General features: G+C 45.9%; 2 non-coding genes across 2 annotated transcripts; both read left to right on the top strand.

The window, feature by feature from the left end:
• Nucleotides 1-2963: 2963 nt before the first annotated feature.
• Nucleotides 2964-3156, top strand: LOC138643733 (U2 spliceosomal RNA). The gene has a single exon (XR_011314254.1). It is a non-coding gene; the product is annotated as a U2 spliceosomal RNA (small nuclear RNA).
• Nucleotides 3157-4442: 1286 nt separating this feature from the next.
• On the top strand, nucleotides 4443-4632 carry LOC138643753 (U2 spliceosomal RNA). The gene has a single exon (XR_011314271.1). It is a non-coding gene; the product is annotated as a U2 spliceosomal RNA (small nuclear RNA).
• Nucleotides 4633-16177: the final 11545 nt, after the last annotated feature.

Genomic DNA, 16177 nt, shown 5'->3' with positions numbered 1-16177 from the left:
TATGAAGTGTGAATTGGATTTGCATGTTAATGAGGTGGCTGGGAAAGGTGTGTGGAAGTTGAATGTGACCTTGCTGGAAGGACAGGGTGTGAGAGAGGAGTATGAAAGAGATTATGCAGAATGGTGTGGGTGCAGGAGTGATTTCAGAAATGTGTGTGAATGGTGGGATTGGGTTAAATGGAAAACCAAGAGTTTTTAAAAAAAACTCGTGTACAAGTGTGCGGCTGCAAAGAGATTAAGGTTTGTTTTTTTAAATGCAAGACTGAGTGTGTTGTATAAGTTGAGGGCCGGAGGGATGGATGTGAGTGAAGATTTAGTGAAAGTGAAAAAAGAAGTGAATGATTTTTTGTTAGAAAGAGGGAGGAGTATTGTGTACAGGGCCAAGATAGAGAATTTGGAGAAGAATGAGAAGTGTTCGCGTTTTTTCTTTAAAAAAGTTTTTGGGAAGAGACAGAGTATCAGTGTTTTGAATGGGATGGATGGAAATGAAGTGAGTGGTGCGGACTTGTGTGAGGAAGTGGAAACATTTTATGATGATTTGTATGCTGTGAAATGGAGGGATGAAGGTTTGGAGAGTGAGGTGCTGAGTGTTTTGGAAAATAGTTTGAATAAGATAGAAAGGGAAAGTTTGATGGGTGATGTGACGGGTGAAGAAGTATGGAAGGTGGTGTGTAGTATGGCGATGAATAAAACACCGGGGGAGGATGGTTTACCGGTGGAATTTTATCGTGTGATGTGGGATGTGATTGGGAAGGATTTTGTGGATGTATGTAAGTATATGTGGGCGAATGCAGAGGTGGCAAATGGTATGCGTGCAGGGGTGGTTGTGTTATTGCCAAAAAAAGGTGATTTGAAAAATCTTAAAAATTGGAGGCCGATCACATTGCTAAATTGTGATTATAAGATTTATGCGAAACTTTTGGCTAACAGGATGCGTGGCGTGGTTGGGAGTGTGGTGGGTGAGGAGCAATGTTGTGCGGTGCCTGGAAGACGAATACATGGAAGTTTGTGTATGTTGAGAGATTGTTTGTGGGACTGCATGAATCGTAAGAAGGGGGTGTATGTGTTGAGTTTGGATTTTGAGAAGGCGTATGATAGATTGGCGCATGTTTTTTTGTTTAGTGTGTTGGTGAAGATGGGTTTTCCTTCTGAGTTTGTTGAGAGAGTGAGAAGTTTGTATAAGAACATTTATAGTTGTGTGTTGTTGAATGGAAATGTGGGGAGGAGAGTAAATGTATTTTCGGGTGTTCGGCAGGGGTGCCCTTTGTCCCCTATCGTATTTATATGCGCAATTGAGCCTTTGTTATGTCTGTTAAGAAAAGATAAGGTGATTCGGGGTGAGCAAGTACCGGGATGGGGGGAGAGAGTGGAAGATGAGTGGCTATATGGATGATGTGTGTGTGTGTTGTGTGATTCAGAGTGTTCGGTACGGCGTGTGAAGTTGTTGGTTTCTATTTTTTGTGGAGCATCTGCTTTTAAAGTGAATTGGGAGAAGAGTGAGTGTAAGAATTTTGGGGGGAGGAGTCTGAGCGATGATGCTGGAGTGAATGTGGTGAGTGGACCGATAAAGGTTTTGGGTGTGAAATTTTCAGAGAAATTGGATGGAGAGGAAAGCTGGGTGGATGTGAGAGAGAGAGTGGAGCGGAAGTTAAATTTTTGGAATTTTAGGGATCTTACGTTTTTTGGTAACATTTTAGTTATTAAGAGTGTTGTGTTACCTATTTTTTTGTATGTTGCGATGGTTTTTCCACCAAGCTACATGTGTATTAGAAGATTAAATAGGGTTTTGTTTGTCTTTTTTTGGGGTTCATGTATGGAGCGTGCAAGGAGAGAAATTGTTATGAAGAGTTTGGATAAGGGGGGACTGGGTTTCCCAAATTTGAATGTATTTTTCGGCGTGAATATTATGGTGTTTGTACTAGGCGTGATTAGGATGGATGGGAAGTATGCATGTATGTGCAGGTTTTTGTTTGGAAATTTCTTGTTTCGTTTGAAATGGCGTGAAAGAGATCTTAGGAGCCCAGTGGCTTTTGAGGTTTCTGTGTGGTATGTGTGGGTTTACAAATTTTTAGTGAAGTATGAACTGTGTGATGTGGATGTGAGATTGTTAGATAAGAAGAAAGCTGTATATAAGATGATTGAGTGCAGAGAGATGGAATGTGACATTATTGTTGGACGAGCTCACAGGCTGTCCTTGCCAGATCTTAAATTGGTAAGGGGATGATGTGCAGAAAGTATGGAAGAAGGTACGTATGAAGGGTATGACAAATAGGCAGAGTGAGATTGTATGGCAGTCATTGCATGGGCTGTTACCGGTGAGGGAGTTTCTGAAAAATCGGGGTTTAGTGAGGAGTGAGAGGTGTCCGAGGAGTGGATGTGGTGGGAGTGAGAGTGTGGTGCATTTGTTTTGGAATTGTCAGTATGCTAGAAGTGTGATTGCAGGTCTGGGTCATTTGTGTAAGGAGCTGTGTGAGGTGAATCTGTTGTCTTTTGAGCTTTTTATGTTTGGATTGGGTATGTGTGGGGAAAAAGAGAGAGTATTGTGGTTGATGATGGCATGTATAAAAGAGGTATTGTGGGATGTGAGGAATATGTATGTGTTTAAAAGGAAGGATATTGAGGCTAAAAATTGTATAAGAATCATTTTGGGAAAATTGTATTTTTGTTTTGTGTGTGATCAGAGGAGGAGAGGGGAGGTGGATGCAGAGGGAATTTGGAAAACTAAAAAGTGGAAACATTTTGTTAATGTATCTTGAGGCTTTTTTTGGTTGTTAACAATACATTTTGTTGTGTTTTCCAATGATGATGGGAATGGCGGTTACATTGAGTATGTGGCACGCTGTTTTGGGAGTTGAGTTCCATATAGTTTTGGATATCTGACTGTGGAACTTCCCATCTGAGGGAAAAAAAAAATGAGTGTCAGGCCTCGGGGGGGCGGCACAAGTACAAAACCATTTCTGGTTATCGCTTCTCGGCCTTTTGGCTATGATCGTCGTCGTCGTCGCTGCCGCCCAAGATCAAGTGTAGTATCTGATACGTCTCCTAATTGGAGACCATATAGTAAATGGATTTGGGAGAGGGAAAAAGAGCTTGCTCTGTCCACTCCAGGCATTGACCCGTTATTGCGGTATCTTCTCCGGGAACAGTGCACCCCTTCTCTGATACAGCTTCCAAATACAGACAGATTGAATTGAAATCAGCACACGTTGTGTTTTAACCCATTATGTGAATTCTTTTCAGGGTCAAAGTTGCACATTTCAGATGCCAAATGCATTTTGCTAGATTTAACTGGACCAATTGCAACATTTTGCGCGCATTGCATTGTTTGCACCTATGCATGTCAAGCATTGTATTGTGTTCAACATGAAACCTATCAATCTATCAATCAATCAATCTCTCTTTACTGGTTGCAACCGGTGTGTGAAGAGGTGGACACGTATTTGGCCTTTGTTACAGTGTTGCAAATGTATCGTCTGCAAAGTTAGGCCCCTTGCTATCAGTACTTAGTGTTTTAATTTAAGTAACCCAGAAGTAGTTCTGCCATACGTACCACGTTTGTGACAGCATGATTTCTTTTGTAAAACATTGTCTCCCTCTTGTGGACCACTGACTTTTAAATTTGGTGTATATGTATTTAAAAAAAGGAAAAATTGTATCTGTGCTCATTTTGAATACGCTGCCTATCTCCACCTCTGTGAGTATTCTAATGCTTTCTAGCAACCAGGTGCGCTGCCTGCATTAGATAGAATCTGCAAGCGGAACCCTCACGTGTCACAATGGGCCCTTGGCCATGTTCCGGAACCCTCACGTGTCACAATGGGCCCTTGGCCATGGTCCGGAATCCTCACGTGTCACAACGGGCTGGAACCCTCACGTGTCACAATGGGCCCTTGGCCATGGTCCGGAACCCTGACGTGTCACAGCGGGCTAGAACCCTCACGTGCCACAATGGGCCCTTGGCCTATAAAAAGCATTGCAGTGGCAGTCATCTTCAGTCTGCTGCTGGAACAGCGGCGGGCAGCATGGTGAAAGGTAGGCAGCAGGGTCTATACCTGGCATCAGGAGAGCTAAGGGAAGACAGCTGCTCGCTTGTTTGTTTTTTGAATTTCCCTCTCGCCCTCCTCCTGGCACTCAGTAGTAGTGCACATTGGAACAAAGAGGGGGGAGGGTTACAATAGGTGGGGTTATGCAGATTAAAAACGAGGGGCTCACAGCTTGAACAAACAGCAGATCTGGCATTGTGAAGGCGTCCGGTTGCTAAAATGTCTTCCTCAGGGCAATCTTTTGCTCCATCTTCCCAAAGGGTATCAGTGTTAGGCCTTGGTGCGGCACAAGTGCAAAACCATTTCTGGCTATTGCTTCTCGGCCTTCTGGCTAGGATGACGGATGAGTGTCAGGCCTCGGGGGGGGGGGGCGGCACAAGTACAAAACCATTTCTGGTTATCGCTTTTCGGTCTTTTGGCTATGATCATCGTCATCACCGCCGCCCAAGATCGAGTGTAGTATCTGATACGTCTCCTAATTGGAGACCATATAGTAAATGGATTTGGGAGAGGGAAAATGAGCTTGCTCTGTCCACTCCAGGCATTGACCCGTTATTGCGGTATCTTCTCCGGGAACAGTGCACTCCTTCTCTGATACGGCTTCCAAATACAGATTGAATGGAAATCAGCACACGTTGTGTTTTAACCCATTATGTGAATTCTTTTCAGGGTCATAGTTGCACATTTCAGATGCCAAATGCATTTTGCTAGATTTAACTTGACCAATTGCAACATTTTTGGCGCATTGCATTGTTTGCACCTCTGCATGTCAAGCATTGTATTGCGTTCAATATGAAATCTATCAATCAATCTCTCTTTATTGGTTGCAACCGGTGTGTGAAGATGTGGACACGTATTTGGCCTTTGTTACAGTGTTGCAAATATGTCTTCTGCAAAGTTAGGCCCCTTGCTATCAGTACTTAGTGTTTTAATTTAAGTAACCCAGAAGTAGTTCTGCCATACATACCACGTTTGTGACAGCATGATTTCTTTTGTAAAACAGTGTCTCCCTCTTGTGGACCACTGACTTTTAAATTTGGTGTATGTTCTGTCCCCACATGAGGCGAATGGAGGTGTAGTTGATTAATAAGCGTTGTGAGAGAGAAACGTACCTTCTGTATTTTCCTCCACGTGAGGCAGACAGGACCAGTGCTGCTCAGTGTCCGAAGAGATTATGCACTCCAGTGATTGTGTAATCCAGACTTGTTTATTTTGTAGATCTGGACATACAGCGTATAACTGGTAATACAGTATTTTCTCCAGAAATGCAGGGTAGACAGGGTACAGTAAGATGTAGCACCAAGTATGACTGCAAGTGTGAGCAGCAAGAGAGAGTGGTCGAAAGACTGATGCCTTCCTAAGCCAGTTCAAGTGTCCTCTCACAACAGAAAGTAAACTGGAAATGGCTGCCAGAGGAAGAGAAGATTTGACCCCTGAACCGGAAGTAAGACATGCCCACAAGAAATAAATGAATAACAAGCTGCCATACGGAAAAAGGCCACTGGGTGGCAGCAGAGTTAAATACAGAGTAAAATATAAACATACATGGAAACTGAGGAATATACATGGAAACATACGTGGAATAGCACACTCCCCGTCTGAAATTCCGTAAGGGATTTCACTATATTAATGTCTTTAAAATAATGTCCAACAACCTAGAAAATGAAACCAAAACATGCATGTAACGCAATAATAACAACTTTAAACAAGATAAGACATTAAGTCAGTTCCTGAGATAATCCAAAAGAAAACCCATCTTCGGATCAGAGAAGCCGCACTAGACCAAACTATCTCTGACCCACTGTAATCCAATGGACAAAGCACTAGTGCAGTGTTCTGTTCATAGTTTATCCTACCGGAATGTCCTCAGTAGAGAGTGGTTTTTGGCAGACGTGCCAACCATGACAGTCTTTGTCTCCATGTGGCTTGTGATAAGATCTCGCAATGTGGACTAACCTTGCGATAGTCTTGACGAGTTTCATCCAATTGGAGAAGCGTTCGAAGCGCTGACAACCGAGGGTGGAGGTTGGTTTAGCGTTCGTGGCCAGAGCACTGACCTCGGAGCGGACTTCTGGATCATCATCTGGATCCTGGATGCTGAAGACTTCCTGGACACATTCACTTCCCTTCTGTTCCAGCAGAAACTTTGGACCTGAAAGCCAAGAAGAGTTAGCAAAGGAATTTATAGACACGGGTCTAGTGGCATGGTCGGCTGGATTAAGTTCAGATGGGATATTGTGCCACTGTTCAGGTTTGGAAGACTTTCTTATTCTCTCAATGCGGTTACTAATGTACACGTAGAAGCGCCTTGTTTGGTTGTAGATGTAACCTAAGACAACTTTACTGTCACTGTAGTATTGTATGTCATCTATGTGAGTGTCCAGCTCATGCTGAATAAAGTCTGTGAGTTCTACTGCAAGCATAGCCCCACAGAGTTCCAGCCTGGGAATAGTATGGTCAGGCTTGGGAGCCAACTTAGCCTTGCCGAAAATGAAACCAACATGATCTTGATTGTCGGATCCCGTTACCTTCAGGTAGACAACAGCTGCAATGGCCTTCGTGGATGCATCCGAGAACACATGGAGTTCTGTCCTAGTGCTAGCAGCAAGTGAGATTCCAGCGTAGCATCTCGGTATATGGATTTTATCCAAGGCACACAAAGACTGCTTCCAGGTTTCCCATTTTGGTTCCTTATCAGGAGGTAGAGGGGCATCCCAGTTGTTGACGGTTTCGAATAGCTGTCTTAGAAGGGATTTACCTTGTATGGTAATTGGTGCCACGAATCCCAGTGGGTCATACAGGCTATTTACCACTGACAGGACACCACGTTTATTGAATGGTTTGTCTGCACAGTTGTTTTGGAAACCGAAGGTGTTGGCTGATAGGTTCCACCTCAGGCCTAAGCTTCTCTGCACAGGCGGACGGTCTGGTCCTAGATCTATGTCCTTGAATCCAGGTGCGTGGTCGCTTGACTCAAAGGCTCTCATGACAGCTGGGCTGTTTGAAGCAATTTTGTGCAGTCTAAGCTTAGCTCGGTGCAGCATATGTTGGGTCCTTTTAAGTAGGTCGATTGCCGCTTCTTCTGTAGGTAGAGACTTTAGTCCATCATCTACGTAGAAGTCTTTCTCTACAAAGTCTCTGGCGTCTGTTCCATACTCTGACTCTCCTTCTAGTGCGGTTCTCCGCAGGCCATATGTTGCCACTGCGGGTGAAGGGCTGTTCCCAAATACGTGCACCCGCATGCGATACTCCACCATCTCTTTGCTGGGGTCATTGTCCTTGTACCACAGGAACCTGAGGAAATTCCTGTGATCCTCTCTGACTATGAAACAGTGGAACATCTGTTCAATGTCGGCGGTGATAGCAATGGGCTCTTTCCTGAACCTCATCAACACTCCTACTAGGTTGTTTGTCAGATTAGGACCTGTGAGGAAGACATCATTGAGAGATACGCCTTGATGTTTGGCGCTTGAATCAAAGACAACTCTAATTTGTTTAGGTTTCTTTGGGTGATATACTCCAAATGAGGGTAGGTACCAGCACTCCTCGTTATCCTTTAAGGGTGGCGCTGGCTCCGCATGGTTGTTATGGAATATTTTGCCCATAAAGGTGTTGATGTGTTCTTTCATCTCCAGTTTATTGCTTAGTGTGCGCTGGAGAGAGCTGAATCTGGACAAGGCTTGTTCACGATTGTTCAGGAGCCTTACCCTGGTAGCTTGGAAGGGTAAGGGAAAAACCCAGTGTTTGGTCTCATCCTTAAGGATCGCATTGTCCATTATCCTGACAAATTCCTTGTCTTCCATAGACGGGGCTACTTTGTTGTCATCCTTAGTGGTACGAAACACCGATTTTCCCAAGTCGTCTGCGTGGGGAGAAGGGATAACATCAGGCAGCTGTACAGGATCTGGAAGCTTTTCCTTCACCTCATAGTGATGAGGACATGGTTTGCAGAAAGTAGTGCACCTGTCTCGGCGTACGTAGGTCTTAAAGGAATGGACTCCTGTTCGGTCCAAGCATACATTTCCTATGACTACCCACCCCAAGTCAAGTCTCTGGGCGTAGGGGGCTTAGTCAGATCCATTACACTGTTGGCAGACCTTATGTATCCTCAAATTGTCTCTGCCAAGCAGAAGTAGGATTTCAGTATCTGTGTCCAAAGGTGGGATAACGCTGGCTAGGTGCCTTAAGTGTGGCTGGTGGAAAGCAGCTTCCGGGGTAGGGATCTCATCCCTTTGGTCTGGTATTTGATCGCATTCGATTAGCGTAGGTAGGGGTATTTCTACGTCTCCGTTGATAGGAGAAGCAATGAAACCTTGTGCTCTTCTGCCCCTAGTCTCTATGCGCCCCGAGCAAGTATTCAGAGTGTAGGGCATTGCTGGTCCCTTGATTCTAAAGGCTTCAAAGAACTTAGGTCCAGCTAGAGATCGATTGCTTTGATCATCAATGATGGCATACATTTTTACTGCCTTCCCTGGTTGCCCTTCCGGATAGACTCTGATTAGGCATATCCTGGCACAGCATTTAGCACTTTGATTCTCCCCACATACCTCTGAGCATGAGCAGGAAACGGCTGTGGTGGACTTGGCGTGATTCTGTGGCTCCCCGCCATGGCTTGTAGCGGGACTAGAGGTAACTGCGACTGCTGGATCGCTGGTGGCTGAGGCTGGGTGCAAGGCTGATGGGTGTCTGTCGCTGTGACACTCTTCTTCACACTTAATGGCAGATTTACAGTCCTTGGCCATGTGTTCTGATGAAGCGCAGCACTTGAAACATACCCCAAGTTCGCTGAGGATTTTCTTGCGCTCTTGCATGGTTTTGGACCTGAAGCCTCTACATTTCTTCAGTGAGTGTGGTCTTTTGTGAATGGGACACTCACGATTGAAAGACTTATCCCTCAACAGAATAGTGTTCTGCTTATCGGCAGGTTCTGCAGGTGATGGCAGGTTAGTCTTTCTGACTCTTATACTGTTCCTTGAGTCCTTGCGTCTATGTGTGATGCTTTCATACCTTGATGAATGTGTTGCTGGAGCTGCAGTGTTAGACTCCAGGAAGTCTAGGCTAGGGTCGTTCCGCATTTCGGCCTGTTCGTCAATGAACTTGCAGAACTGAATGAACGGAGGAAAGGTGACGTCATGTGACCTTTTATACCTGGAGACGCACACTGCCCACTTCTCTTGCACACTATGTGGCAGCTTTGAGACGATTGGGTTCACCCCATGGGCAGAGTCCAGGTAGCACAGTCTAGACAGACGAGGGGCTCTTTTAGCAAGATCTAGCTCCATAAGCAGGTCACTTAAGTCCAGAAACTTGTGGGCTTCCTTAAGGTTGATCCTTGGAACATTCTGCAGTCTCTTGAATAGGGACCTTTCTATGGCTTCAGTGCTGCCGTAGGTTCTTTCAAGTCTCTGCCAGGCCGCGGCGAGACCTGCTTCAGCTTGCCCCACATAGACAGTCCTAAGACTCTTGATACGGTTTGTGGATTCAGGACCCAACCATTTCACCATGAGGTCGAGCTCCTGCTCCGTGGATAGGTTGAGATCAGCAATGGCGGCCTTGAAGGTTGCTTTCCAGGCTCTGTAGTTCTCTGCATGGTCATGGAATTCTGAGAGGCTAGTGCTGATTAGCTCCCTGCTCACCATGAACCTGGCAAACTCAGACATGTCTGATCCTTCACTCCGTGTTACCGTATTAGCTTGTGGTGCCCCTCGGGCGTATAAGCTGTGTGGCGTGGAAGGGTGAATTGTTCCCGGGTAAAATGATGTTGCTGCAGGGTTGAGCTGTGGTTTAACCTTTGGAGATTCTGATGACTGCTGCTTGAACTGTGGAGGCGAGCTGGAGTGCGCCTTGTGGTCGTCTTGCGGTGATGACTGCTCCTGAGGGGGTACCTCACGGTGTTGGTCTTGGGTCTCTGTAGGGGCTGTGGGCGATACTGGCACCATAGGTTGGGCTGACTTGGACGTTTCTGCACTGTTGGGTTGAACGTCGTTGGAGAAGGTGTGCGCTGGAGGTATCTGTTTCTGCATGTAGTCTCTGGTACGAACAACTGGGTCGTCTTCTTCCTGTGGTGGCAGGCAAACCGGGCCGAGATTTTGCTTCAATGCTTGCTCGAGTATTTTTACTTCGGCTAATGCGATTTCTTCCTCTATTTCTGTTTGAAGAATCTTTGCTCGAGCCTCTGCTTTCTTCGCTTCTGCCTCTGCTTTCTTCGCTTCTACTTCTGTTTGAAGAATCTTTGCTCTAGCCTCTGCTTTCTTGGCTTCTGCCTCTGCTTCTGCTTTCTTCTCTGTGTAGGAACGTCTTAGTTTGGATCGCTCTGCGTTTAAACGGGCCTCTAGGATTCTGTCGCTGAGGGCTGAAGTTCTTGAGCACGATGATTTATATGACCGAACAGAGTGTTTAGGCGAAGCTGACCTGTGCGATCTGGTTTCTTGCAAATGGGCGATACGAAGCTCCGCTTTATCTTTGGCGTCTTGCACGGCGGCGTCCCTTTCTCTGTCTGTGGAATCTGCCTTGCATAACTCTGATAGGGCTTCGTCGATTTTAGAGTCTTTTAGGAAGGCAGCATACCTTGCGGACAGTCTCTTGTATCTGCCGTGGGCCGCGTCTAGCTGTCTTATAGTGTCCTGTAAACCCGCTGCATCATTTTTGTAATTGGATGCTTGACATAAGGGAGGTGACTCGTTCCCATAGGTCATTAAGGTTGTCATTGAACTCATCCCTTGTGGAATGGTAATTCTCGCGGACCTTTAATGTTGGCTTGATGGAGCATACTGGTCGTGCATCTGGGTCTGCTGCAGAAGCTGGGTCTTCTTCCCGGTCTTCATAATGGACAGTATCGGGTTGTATTTGCTCTGTCTCAGCATTGGGGAACTGCGTAAGGTCCTTTTCGGCCATTTTGATTTAAGGTGCGCTGTCCCTTTAAGAAACTGAACTTTTGAATTGGGGGCTGGGAATCGTGGTGCAGCTTAGTTACGACCCCCTGATAAGATTCCCAAGGTGTTTTTGGAGAATTGTGGGGTTCTGCAGCGATGTGGTATAATACACAGAGAGTCTTTATGTACAATGTGGTCTGAGGTGACGCTGCAGGAGATTTCTTAGCAGAGCAGGGCTGCAGTATGTGAGCAGGCAGAGCGTGGGCACATGGATAGGGATATAAGGATGATTCTGGCCGGGCTTCACGGCAGTCTTTCGACTGTTCTGTCCACACATGAGGCGAATGGAGGTGTAGTTGATTAATAAGCGTTGTGAGAGAGAAACGTACCTTCCATATTTTCCTCCACGTGAGGCAGACAGGACCAATGCTGCTCAGTGTCCGAAGAGATGATGCACTCCAGTGATTGTGTAATCCAGACTTGTTTATTTTGTAGATCTGGACATACAGCGTATAACTGGTAATACAGTATTTTCTCCAGAAATGCAGGGTAGACAGGGTACAGTAAGATGTAGCACCAAGTATGACTGCAAGTGTGAGCAGCAAGAGAGAGTGGTCGAAAGACTGATGCCTTCCTAAGCCAGTTCAAGTGTCCTCTCACAACAGAAAGTAAACTGGAAATGGCTGCCAGAGGAAGAGAAGATTTGACCCCTGAACCGGAAGTAAGACATGCCCACAAGAAATAAATGAATAACAAGCTGCCATACGGAAAAAGGCCATTGGGTGGCAGCAGAGTTAAATACAGAGTAAAATATAAACCTACATGGAAACTGAGGAATATACATGGAAACATACGTGGAACAGCACAGTGTATATGTATTTAAAAAAAAAAAAAAAAAATTGTATCTGTGCTGATCTTGAATACGCTGCCTAGCTCCACCTCTGTGAGTATTCTAATGCTTTCTAGCAACCAGGTGCGCTGCCTGCATTAGATAGAATCTGCGCGCGGAACCCTCACGTGTCACAATGGGCCCTTGGCCATGTTCCGGAACCCTCACGTGTCACAATGGGCTCTTGGCCATGGTCTGGAACCCTCACGTGTCACAATGGGCCCTTGGCCATGGTCTGGAACCCTCACGTGTCACAATGGGCTGGAACCCTCACGTGTCACAATGGGCCCTTGGCCATGGTCTGGAACCCTCACGTGTCACAAAGGACCGTTGGCCATGGTTCGGAACCCTCACGTGTCACAATGGGCCCTTGGCCATGGTCCGGAACCCTCACGTGTCACAACGGGCTGGAACCCTCACGTGTCACAATGGGCCCTTGGCCTATATAAAGCAGTGCGGTGGCAGTCATCTTCAGTATGCTGCTGGAACAGCGGCGGGCAGCATGGTGATAGGTAGGCAGCAGGGTCTATACCTGGCATCAGGAGAGCTAAGGGAAGACAGCTGCTCGCTTGTTTGTTTGTTGAATTTCCCTCTCGCCCCCCTGCTGGCACTCAGTAGTAGTGCACATTGGAACAAAGAGGGGGGAGGGTTACAATAGGTGGGGTTATGCAGATTAAAAACGAGTGGCCCACAGCTTGAACAAACAGCAGATCTGTCATTGTGAAGGCGTCCGGTTTGCTAAGGCTAGTTTCACACTTGCGTTTAAATCTGCAGCGTTTAAAACGCATCCGCAAGTGGTGGAAAAAACACATATAAACGCGTACAAACGCAGCGTTTTTTAGATGCATGCGTTGTCGCATGCGGTTAAAAAAACGCCGCGTTTGTACGCGTTTACATGCGTTTTTTCCTGCGTTTGCGTTTTTGGTGTGCATGATGAGAAATTTCATAAGAGAAAAATCAAGATAACGAGACACCGCCAATGGGACTACAGAGGGCGTGTATGATGGGATCTCTATATATAGACCCTAGGGCTACTGAAAATTTAACAGTTTGCTACTGTATCCTGTGTCATGATGGATCTTCGCATGGAGAGCTTTTATTTCAACCTGGATTTCAGCTTCAAGCTGTTTCTTGCCTTTGCTTTTGCTTGGGAGCAAGACAGAAATTGCGAAAGATGGAGAAGGAGACAACGTAGGCGTTTTTGGAGGCACCCCATTATCGGACTACGTGAGAGCCGTGGAGCGTATCACACGCTCTATGCCGAGCTTAATGCCAACCCGGAGAAATTCCAGGAATACACATGAATGTCGCAAGACTCGTTCCGGGATTTGCTTTCTCGAGTCCAAGGAGCCATACGGCGACAGGACACCCAGCTCCGTAGAGCGATTCCACCCGAGGAACGTCTGCTCGTTACATTAAGATACGTTCAAAATCTAAACCAATGACAGTCCAAATTTAGTGTTTTCTGACATGTATTTTTTGTGTATTTTCCTTTCTTTTTTTATCGTAACCACACCATAAAAAGAATAGATTGTAATGGTTTTTTTTTGTGTTTGTTTTTCTTCCAGATTTCTGGCAACCGGAGAGAGTTTATCATCCCTCCACTTCCAATACCGGCTTGGAATATCCACCCTGTCCGGAATGGTTGCGGACACCTGCCGGGCTTTGTGGAATGTACTCTGGGATGAGTTTATACCCCTACCCACCTTGGACATGTGGCTTGAAATTGCGGAAAAATTCTGGAATGTGTGTGATTTCCCCAACTGTTTAGGAGCAGTGGATAGAAAGCACATTCGCATTATCAAACCAGCCAGGACAGGATCGGAGTACTTCAATTACAAAAAATATTTTTCTGTGGTGCTCATGGCAACAGCCGATGCGAACTGTCGCTTCATCGCCGTGGACATTGGAGCTTTTGGCCGCGGCAACGATTCCCAGACTTTCAAGAACTCGGATATGGGCCGCCGTGTGTATGGCAACAATTTCAATTTTCCACCACAACAACTGCTCCCCAACACTCAAGGTCCACCGATGCCATTTGTTATGGTTGGGGATGAGGCCTTCCAGATGTGTGAAAACCTACTGAAGCCATATTCCAGTCGGGACTTGAACCACACTAGAAGGATCTTTAACTACAGACTGACCAGGGCCCGAAGAACAGTAGAGTGTACCTTTGGCATTCTGGTCGCTAAATGGCGCATTCTTGCATCAGCCATAAATCTAAAAGTGGAAACAGTCGACGAGGTGGTCAAAGCCTGTGTGATTCTGCACAATTATATAATGGCTAAGGAGCAACCCAACATTGAACTGGATGAACCAGTTGCACACCCACTGCCCGATTTCCAGCATCACCCGCTGCGGTCAACTGCAGTCGTTGTTCACATGCGGGACCAATTTGCTGCCTTTTTTGATTCAGATATTGGACGTGTGTCATGGCAGGACAATGTTGTTTAAAAGTCATGTTGTAATTACATCTGTACCAGTAATTTTCTACAATGATAATAATATTTCTCATTAATAAACTTTAGTTTTGGTTGTGTTGATCGTCTCTCCTATATTTTTTTCCTCTCCAAACCAAGGTTATCATAAAACTGGCAGTATTTGATCTGTATTTAATATCAGTTTTTGTAATCCAAAACCAGGAGTGGGTGATAAAGGCAGAGGTGCTAGTTATTATGTTAATATCATAATTTACCTCTAATTGTTCCACTCCTTGTTTTGGCTTACAAATACTGATATAAAACACTGGCCACACACTGCTAGTAATGGCAGCCATGTTGCTTTATTGGTAAGCTTGTTGACGTCATTGCGTCATGATTCTCTTCTGTATCCATTGGACACAAACTGAAGAGACAATCACTGTCACACTATCTATACTCATCAAGTCAGGCGTCAGAAATAATGAATTCATGATAAACATATACAGGATCATGAATTCACTATTTCTGACACCTGTGCAGGTGAGCATAGATATGTAGCATGTGACCACCATTGTCCCCTCAAATTGTGTGTAATAGATTATGCATAAAGAAGAGAAAATGGTGGTTATACAAGGCAGTTCTCTACTCAACAGGTCAGGTGTCAAAGCTAATGAGTTTTTTGACACCTGACCTGTTCAGTAGAGGTCTGCACTGTATTTCCACCATTTTCTCTTCAGACTGCCACACTAGGCACAGACAAAAAGAGATTATGGAGATACATGTAATATTTTTTTGGCCCACCTCATATCTGTATACTAAAGACACACAAAGCTGCAGTCTTTTTATTTTTAACTACTGGAGATATGACGTGGCCCAAAAAGTAAGTGTGTGGCGACGTTTCTTGGCGCACGGTGTGTGTTGCCGGCGGCAGAAGACACAATAAACCAAACATAATTGTGGCAAATCAAACTTTGTTTATTTTGTTAACAACTCAAAAAATTATTTTTTACTGCGCCGGCTTGGGGTAGAGTGATGTAAACGGGGGGGGGGGGGGTGAAGAACTGAGGCCTGGCTAACCATGGATGACGCAGAGGTGGCAGGAGAAGGGGCAATGAAACTAGAAGGGTCTGGAAGTTCGGGGATGGGACTTGACACATGAGAGGCTTGAGACGCACTGGAAGGGTGAGACAAACCTGACATTACAGACACATTGGTAGGTGAAGGGGGAGGAATGCTAAGAGTCCTCTGTTTGTTTGTTTTTCTGGGTTTTTTTTTTGGTTTGCCTGATTGGGGGAGGTCTTGGTGGGCTCATATGCCGTGGCATGGTGGCGGGTAACCTGTCAGGGTCCGGCTGCACTGTGTCAGAGTCCGTAGTGCTTGTAGTGCGTGCACCCATGCCAGAGTCCATAGTGCTCGTAGAGCGTGCAGCCATGCCAGAGTCCATAGCGCTTGTAGAGCGGAAGGCCATGCCAGGGTCCTGCTGCATCGTGGTGGTGGTGGTGGCGGTACGGAAGGCCATGTCATGGTGGTGGCGGTGGGATGTCCAACTGCACTCGGCATGGTGGTGCTGTAGTGGTGTCCGGCTGTGGAAGGAATTGAGGTGGCCATGCAGTGGGATGCAGCAGAGGTCGGCATTGAGGACAATCATGACAGTGAAGGCACAGGTGGATATGCCCCCACTGTCTGCTGGAAATACCGACTCTGCTGCATAGCCTGCACATAAGCAGCATTGTAGGCATGCATGACACTCAGCTGGAGATCAGGAGTAAGGTGTTCCGACATGCCCTGCTCAATTTGGTTAAAAAAATGATGAGCTGGCCTCTGGAGGTCGGCTTTCACTTGATCAAAGCTTTTGGTGACCTCCTGGATACGTGCATTCAAGAGGTTATGTGAAACATCCATTCGGTCACCTAAAGCCTTGATTGCTTCGTGTAAAACCGAGCTCAAGTGCAA

Source organism: Ranitomeya imitator, chromosome 6 (assembly GCF_032444005.1).
Source record: "Ranitomeya imitator isolate aRanImi1 chromosome 6, aRanImi1.pri, whole genome shotgun sequence".
Taxonomy (NCBI): domain Eukaryota; kingdom Metazoa; phylum Chordata; class Amphibia; order Anura; family Dendrobatidae; genus Ranitomeya; species Ranitomeya imitator.
The sequence above is the reverse complement of the archived record's forward strand: the minus strand, read 5'-3'. Positions and strand labels throughout refer to the sequence as shown.